We start from the raw sequence: 8,919 nt of genomic DNA on the forward strand, positions 1-8,919 counted from the left end.
CAATAACTTATCCCTCACTTTAAAAGGAATATGTCAACATGACCCACACCACACCACAGGACCCCTAGAAATTTCACTGAGGTGGAAGGTGCTTGAATTTTTGTCAGATTAATTTCCCACTCTCTAGCACAATTACGCCTCAACATAAAGAAAACAAAAATTCTCACAACTGGACCAATAAGCAACATCATGATAAACCAAGAAAATATTGAAGTTGTCATGCATTTCATTTTACATGGACCCACAATCAACACTGATGGAAGCAGCAGTCAAAAAATGAAATGACACATTCCGTTGGGCAAATCTGCTGCAAAAGTCCTCCATAAAGTATTAAAAAACAAAGATGTCACCTTGAGGACTGAGGTGCACCTGACCTAAACTGTGGTGTTTTCAATCACCTCATATGCATGTGAAAGCTGGACAGTGAATAAGGAAGATGGAAGAAGAATTGACGCCTTTGAATTATGGTGTTGGCGAAGAATACTGTGTATTCCATGGACTGCCAGAAGAACAAACAAATCTGTCTTGGAAGAAGTACAACCAGAATGGTCCTTAGAAGTAAGGATGGTGAGACTTTGTCTCACATACTTTGGACATGTTTTCAGGAGGAACCAGTCCCTGGAGAAGGACATCATGCTTGGTAAAGTAGACGGTCAGTGAAAAAGAAGAAAACACTCAAAGAGATGGATTGACACAGTGGCTGCCACGATTGGCTCAAGCATAACAACCATTGCAAGGATGAAACAGGACTGGGCAGTGTTTCATTCTGTCGTATATAGGGTTACGATGAGTCAGAACCAACTCAAGAGCACCTAACAACAACAACAGAGCACAAAAAAGTTTTACCAATAAGTCCAGAGTCATTGACACTTCTACCTCAATCTGCATAATGTCATCATTTTGCTTGTGTGATGTCTTGTGGAAGAGAAAGGTGATCAAGGTCCCTGCGGACTACATTATGACATAGGGCTGGAGAGTTGATATGCCTCTGCAGTAAGACACTGAAGATGTATTGCTGGCCTTGCCAGCTAAAAGCAAACTGTTTTCGGCAGTCCTTTGAAACAGGTATGGAGGAAAAAAGCATTAGCCACATCAGTAGCTGCATACCAGGCACCAGGAGATATATTAATTTGCTCAAGCAATGAAACTACATCTGGAATACCAGCTGCAATTGTAGTCATCACCTGGTTAAATTTTCGATAATCCACTTTCATTCTCCAAGATCCTTCTGTTTTTGCACAGGTCAAATAGGCAATTTGAATGGGCAGGTGGTGGGAATCACCACCCTTGCATTCTTCAAGTCCTTGATGGTGGCAGTAATCTCTGCAATCCCTCCAGGAATGCAGTATTGCTTTTGGTTTATTACTTTCCTAGGTAAGGGCAGTTCTAATGACTTCCGCTTGGCTTTTCCTACCATAATAGCCCCTACTCCACTTGTCAGGTATCCAATGTGGGGGTTCTGTCAGTTGCTGAGTATATGCATTCCAGTTTTGCATTCTGGAACTGGAGAAATCACTACAGGATGAGCTCAGGGATCCACTGGACCTACTGTGAGACAGACATAGCTAGGACTTCATTAATAACCTGGCTTCCATATACGCCTGTGCGTCTGTCAGTTTATCATACTGCGGGGGCTTGTGTGTTGCTGTGATGCTGGAAGGTATGCTACCAGTATTCAAATACCAGTAGGGTCACCCATGGCGGACAGATTGCAGCTGAGCTTCCAGACTAAGTCAGACTAGGAAGAAGGAACTCATGGTCTACTTTTGAAAAGAATTTAGCCAGTGAAAGCCTTATGAATAGAAGTGGAACATTGTCTGATATAGTCCCGGAAGATGACCCCTCAGGTTGGAAGGGAAGAGCTGCCTCCTCAAAGTAGAGTCAACCTTAATGACGTAGATGGAGTCAAGCTTTCAGGGCCTTCATTTGCTGATGTGGCATGACTCAAAATGAGAAGAAACAACTGCAAACATCCATTGACAATTGGAACCCAGAATGTACGAAGTATGAATCTGGGAAAATTGGAAATAATCAAAAATGAAATGGAATGCATAAACATCAATATTCAAGGCATTAATGAGCTGAAATGGACTGGTATTGGTCATTTCAAATCCAACAATCATATGGTCTACTACGCTGGGAATGACAACTTGAAGAGGAATGGTGTTGCATTCATCATCAAAAAGAACATTTCAAGATCTATCCTGAAGTACAATGCTGTCAGTGACAGGATAATATCCATATCCCTACAAGGAAGACCAGTTAATATGACTATTATTCAAATTTACCCACCAAACACTAAGGCCAAAGATGAAGAAATTAAAGATTTTTACCAGCTTCTGCAGACTGAACTTGATCGAACATGCAATTAGGATGCACGGATAATTACTGGTGATTGGAATGTGAAAGTTGGAAACAAAGAATAATCACTAGTTGGAAAATATGGCCTTTGTGATAGAAACGATGCTGGAGATCACATGATTGAATTTTGAAAGACCAACGACTTCTTCATTGCAAATACCTTTTTTCACCAACATAAATGGCAACTATACACATGGACCTCACCAGATGGAATATACAGGAATCAAATAGACTACATCTGTGGAAAGAGATGATGGAGAAGCTCAATATCATCAGTCAGTACAAGGCCATGGGCTGACTATGGATCAGACCATCAATTACTTATATGGAAGTTCAAGTTGAAACTGAAGAAAATTAGAACAAGTCCAGGGAAGCCACAGTACGACCTTGAGTATAGCCCACCTGAATTTAAAGACCATCTCAAGAAGAGATTTGAAGCATTGAACACTAATGACTGAAGACCAGACAAGTTGTGCAATGACATCAAGGACATCATTCATAAAGAAAGCAAGAGGTCATTGAAAAGACAGGCAAGAAAAAAAGACCATGATGGATGTCAGAGGAGGCTCTGAAACTTGCTTTCAAGTGTCAAGCGGCTAAAGCAAAAGGAAGAAATGATGAAGTAAAAGAACTGAACAGGAGATTTCGAAGGGTGGCTTTAAAAGACAAAGTATTATGATGACATGTGCAAAGACCTGGAGATAGAAAACCAAAAAGGAAGAAGAGGCTCAGCAATTCTCAGACTGAAAGAACTGATGAAAAATTCAAGCCTCGAGTTGCAATACTGAAGGATTCTACAGGGAAAATATTAAATGATGCAGGAAGCATCAAAAGAATTGGTTGATGTTTCAACCATTTCAGGAGGTAACATATGATCAGGAACCAATGGTACTGAAGGAAGAAGCCCAAGCTGCACTGAAGGCATTGGCAAAAAACAAGCCTCCAGGAATTGACTAAATACCAACTGAGATGTATCAACAATCAGATGCAGTGCTGGAAGTGCTCACTTGTCTGTGCCAAGAAATTTGGAAGACAGCTACCCGGCTGACCAACTGGACGAGATCCATATTTCTGCCTATTCCCACGAAAGGTGATCCACCCGAATGCGGGAATTATTGAACAATATCACTAATATCACATGCAAGCAAAATTTTGCTGAAGATCATTCAAAAGTGGCTGCATCAGTATATTGACAGAGAACTGCCAGATGCTGGATTTAGAAGAGGACGTGGAACCAGGAAATCGTTGCTGATGTCAGATGGATCCTGGCTGAAAGCAGAGAATACCAGAAGGATGTTTACCTGTGTTTTATTGACTATGCTAAGGCATTCGACTGCATAGACTGTGACAAATTATGTATTACGTTGTGGAGAATGGAAATTCTGGAACACTTAATTGTGCTCATGGGGAGGAATCTGTACACGGATCAAGAGGCAATTGTTCAAACAGAACAAGGGGATACTGCATGGTTTAAAGTCAGGAAAGATGTGTATCAGGGTTGTATCTTTCACCATACCTGTTCAATCTGTATGCCGAGCAAATAATCCGAGAAACTGGACTATATGAAGAAGGATGGGGGGTGTCCGGACTGGGGGAAAACTCATTTACCTACATTATGCAGATGACGCAACCTTGCTTGCTGAAAGTGAAGAGAACTTGAAGCATTTACTGATGAATATCAAAGACCACAGCCTTCAGTATGGACCATACCTCAACATAAAGAAAACAAAAATCCTCACAAATGGACCGATAACCAACATCATGATGAATGGAGAAAAGAATGAAGTTGCCAAGGATTTCATTTTACTTGGATCCACAATCAACATCCACGGAAGCAGCATCAAGAAATCAGAAAAGATGCATGGCATTGGGCAAATTGTTGAAAAGCGAAGATGTCATCTTGAGGACTGACCCAAGCTGTTGTGTTTTCAATTGTCTCATACGCATGCGAAAGGTGGACAATGAATAAAGAAGATCAAAGAAGAATTGATGCCTTTGAATTGTGGTGTTGGCGAAGAATATTGAATATACCACGGACTGTCAAAAGATCAAACAAATCTCTCTTGGAAGAAGTACAACCAGAGTGGTCCTTAGAAGCAAGGATGGTGAGACTATGTCTCACATACTTTGGACATGTAATCAGGAGGAATCAGTCACTAGAGAAGGAAATCACTGAAAAAGAGGAAGACCCTCAATGAGATGGATTGACACAGTGGTTGCAACAATGGGCACAAGCATAGCAACAATTATGAGGATGGTGCAGGACTGGGCAGTGTTTCATTCCGTTGTGCATAGGGTCACTATGAGTCAGAATCGACTCGACAGCCCCTAACAACAACAACAACCATATACCCCCACTCTGACTGGTGGGCCCAGTGACATATTGAGTCTCCTGGTATTAGTGTCCGTTGAGAGCTAGTATCCAGTAATCCCTGAAAAGTCTATTTCCTTTTCCCCAACGAACAGTAATTCTCGTAAAAGGCCATAGATCCCTTTGGAAAAGGCTGGAAGAAAGATTAACAGTACAAATTTTTAGCAGTGTAGTGGGGTCCTTCCTCAAGGGAACCTGGCCCCCCCTTCATTTAAGGGGTTTTGGGTCTTCAAACTTGCTCAAGTCTGGGAATTGATTAAAGAGCCGTGACTCTCTATTCTGACAATTCGAATTAGACTGCTGTTCGCTTGACCTAGAATTCATTTGTTTGTACGGATCAAGTAAATATTTCGAAGATTTCCTACCTATTTCACACTTAGGGACACCATGACCAAGTAGCCCACTCCAGAAGTCCATAGGAGCCAGGCTATTCTGATTACTGCTTTGGCTCCATGGTCCATTACGGTAACCATGCCAACCTTGTCTTTGTTGATTGAGCGCCACCACTTGGCCCCAACCACCACAAGGTCTAATCAGCCCCATTGTAGTTAGGTGTTTTAACTCAGCTAGGGCAATTCCCACTGTCAAATCTGACTTACATAAAATAGCAATCACAGCAGTCTTTGAGGATGCTGGGGCTCCCCTTCACAAATTTGTTCCTCACCATTGTGGTAAAAGATGTATCCTCTGTGCACTCCATGTGTGGGTCTGTGGGTCTAACCTGATAAATCCACTCTAGCATGCCAATTTTCCTAATCCTGTGGATTCCTTCTTCTATAGTATGCCAAGGCAGGTTTGGTACTTCAGCTTGATTTAGTGTAGGCCACAGCATAATCCACGCTTCAGTAACGCAACCAAATAAACTATTAGATCCTTTCCTAACCTCTTGAGTTGAAACATTTAACGAAGTATCTGTACTTAGTGGACCCATATCAGTAAATTCAGGCTGATCCATCCTTATCTTCCTTGCACCATTATCCCACACCCTTAATAGCCATTCCCACTCATATTCCCTAGGTTTCTGTTTGTACCCATTAGAAAAGTCAAGCAGTTTTTTTGGAGTGTTGCGTACCTCCTCCTGGGTCACACTTTGTACTTCACCTTTTGGGGTTCCCTGGGAATTTAGCCTAGAAGCCAAAATGGATGGTGGGGATATGTTTTGGGAACATTCAGCATTGTCTTGTAAGGCATCTGCCTCAGGCAACACCCCAGGCAATGACTCAGACAAAGTCTCTTCCGATGTAGCTGGGTTAATCTCAACAAATGGCGGTGGAGAGGTTAATGGTTTTACCAGAGAAGGTGGCTTATCGGATAAAGATGGAGTAATTGCTTCAAATGGGAGTGGGAGGGCTAGTTCTGTTAGCAGGAGTGATTCAACCAAATTTAGGGGCTCAGGGTCCCCAGCTTCCTGATTATCTGCCCATATGTCCCCATCCCAACTTTCAGCATCCCATTTCTGACCAATCAATGCCCTCACCTTAACTTCAGACATCACTTGAGGTTGGGAATTCAGTTGGTGTTGTAATTAAGCCACTTTTACAATAAAATTCTGGGCTTAGTTTTCGGCAATATCAGCTCTATTCTACAGGAAATAAAGTTTTCTTTCAAGACACAAGTGGAAACTTTGAGGTCGTTTATGCAGCGCTTGAGCTTCGACTCTGAGCCCCTGAGCTCATCCCTTTCTTTTACTACTTTGTCTAGAGAAAGTAGGACCAACCAACGAGCTTCCTTATACTTCTCATTATGACAAAATTGTAGAGAGCTACAAGCATGTGATGACCCTGAGCCTCGCCTCTCACCAATATGTGATCTATTGGTGGTGATATTTTGCCTATTTCTCTTGCCACCTCACGCCATGGATTAGCAGTGCCCTCTTTACTACCGGAAGCAGGGTCATCAATGTCTTTAAGACTAACCAGACTTGAGAATCAATTTAGAAAACTCATCCTTACAATTTTGTTTCTCTAGAACCACTCTCAGCGTCTTATGCTGGGCTCTCTAGAGAAGCAAAACCAGTGAAGCATCTGTCTGTACATAGATAGAGAGAGGGCTTTATATCAAGTAAGTGGCTCATGAAGTTGGAGAGGCTGGAAATCCCAAGTCCATGGGTCAGGCTAGAGGTTTCTCCTGACTCACATAGCTATAGGGGCTGGTGAACCCAAGATCGAAACCACAGAAGCTGACGAACCCCAAGATCGGCAGGCAAGCTGCTAGCTCAAGTCCGAAGAACCGGATGTCAGGTGAACAGGAGCCAGCTGCAGGATCCAGAGCGAGCAAAAGCCTAAGAGCCTTGCCAGAAAGTCCATCTATATTGGATGCAGGCCACAGCCCCAAGGAAACTCCCTTTCAACTGATTGGCTACTCACAGTAGATCCCACCATGAAGAGATCACACTACATAAGATTTCATCATGGAGGTGATTATACATCATTATACAACTGCCAAACTACATCATAACTGCCAAACCACTGAGAATCATGGCCCAGCCAAACTGACACATCACCTTAAAGATCACAGTTGGGATCATTGGATCATATGGCAATTCTATGTTTAACTTTTTGAGGAACCACCAAACTGTTTCCCACAAGTCCTGTTCTTTACAGTCACTTCTGAATGAAGCCTGAGCCTCAGTCTCCGCATCTATAAAATGGGGATAATAACAGTACAATAGCACTGTCTTGAGAATTAAATGAGATAATGTATGCAAACAGTGCCTGGCTCATAAGTTATTATCCATTCAGCTAAGAGTGTCTTCCATTGTGAAGCCTTGTGCGTACAACTCTGTGTTAGCTCTCACCATACTCTGTTGTACCTAGTTACTTACTTATGCAGCTGTCTTAGTTATCTGATGCTTCTATAATGGAAATACCACAAGTGGATGGCTTTAACAAACAAATTTATTTTCTCACCGTTTAGGAGGCTAGAAGTCTGAATTCAGCATGTTGGATCTAGGGGGAGGTTTTCTTTCTCTGTTGGCTCTGGAGGCAGGTCCTTGTCTCTTCTGAGCTTCTGCTCCTGGGCAATCTTCATGTGGCCTGGGATCTCTCTTCCCCAGTCTCTGCTAGCTTGCTTTTAATCTCTTTTATATTTCAAAAGAGAATGATTTTAGACTAACCTATCCTATTAACATAACAAAGACAACCCATTGCCAAATGAGATTATAACCACAGGCATAGAGGTTAGAATTTACAACACGTTTCTTTTTATTTTTAGGAGACACAATTCAATCCGCAACAGCAGGTATCTCCCAAACTGAGCGCTTGAGGAGAAAGACCATGTTCTAATCCTGCCTGTGTTTCCTGTTCCCAGGAAAAAGCCTAGCACACATTAAAAACCAATTGCTGTGGGGTCGAGTCCTAATCATGGCGACCCCATGAATGTCAGAGTAGAACTATGCTCCATAGGATTTCAATGGCTAATTTTGGGGCAGTAAATCACCAGGCCTTTCTTCCGAGGCACCTTCAGGTGGACTCGAACCTCCAGCCTTTGGCATTTGGTAAGTGCGGGCAGAAGACTGAACCCAGGAAAGATGCTATCAAAGTGTTGACCCCTTGGCCCAGTACAGGATATACCACGTTGGACCTCAAGAGGGCCCTGTATGTTCCTTACAGAGAGGCGGGGCTGCTGGGAAAGGAGGACCCAGGGAGGCCGGGACCAACACAGGCTTCCCCTTCGGCCCCAGCACGAATCATCTCCCGGTACCTCTTTTTAAGGAATCCCAGTGCGAAGAGAGTCGCTTTCTCAGCTAGATGTCCAAGGATTCCTGTTCGGTCAAATGAGCTAGATAATAATGAAAATGTTTTGAAAACGGCACACGTAGACGCTAGCTGTTAGGGCTTTGACTCGGTGTTTTTCAACTGGAGGAGGCGCTTGGATCTTTGTGGAAGTGGGAGGGCCGTATGTCTATATGAGGGATTAATGTAGGCTCGCATCCCGGTTCAGAATTTTGCAAATAATCATCGTCTGGGTCACCGTCATGGAAACTGTCCAAGAAGACTGATTGCTGGAGGGTTGGGGAGAGACTAGGGACCCACAAGACCCCCTCAGGGAAAGTAGGGAGAGATCAGGACAGGTGAAACAAGCACCTTTGCGAAGAAAGTTTAGTTGGAAGCTACCTGGACAATTCAGAGAAAGAAAGGGTTAAAATGAGCCGACAATTGGTGGAGATTTGGGGAGGGAGCAAGGGA

The sequence above is a fragment of the Loxodonta africana genome, chromosome 18 (genome assembly GCF_030014295.1).
Source record: "Loxodonta africana isolate mLoxAfr1 chromosome 18, mLoxAfr1.hap2, whole genome shotgun sequence".
Lineage (NCBI taxonomy): Eukaryota > Metazoa > Chordata > Mammalia > Proboscidea > Elephantidae > Loxodonta > Loxodonta africana.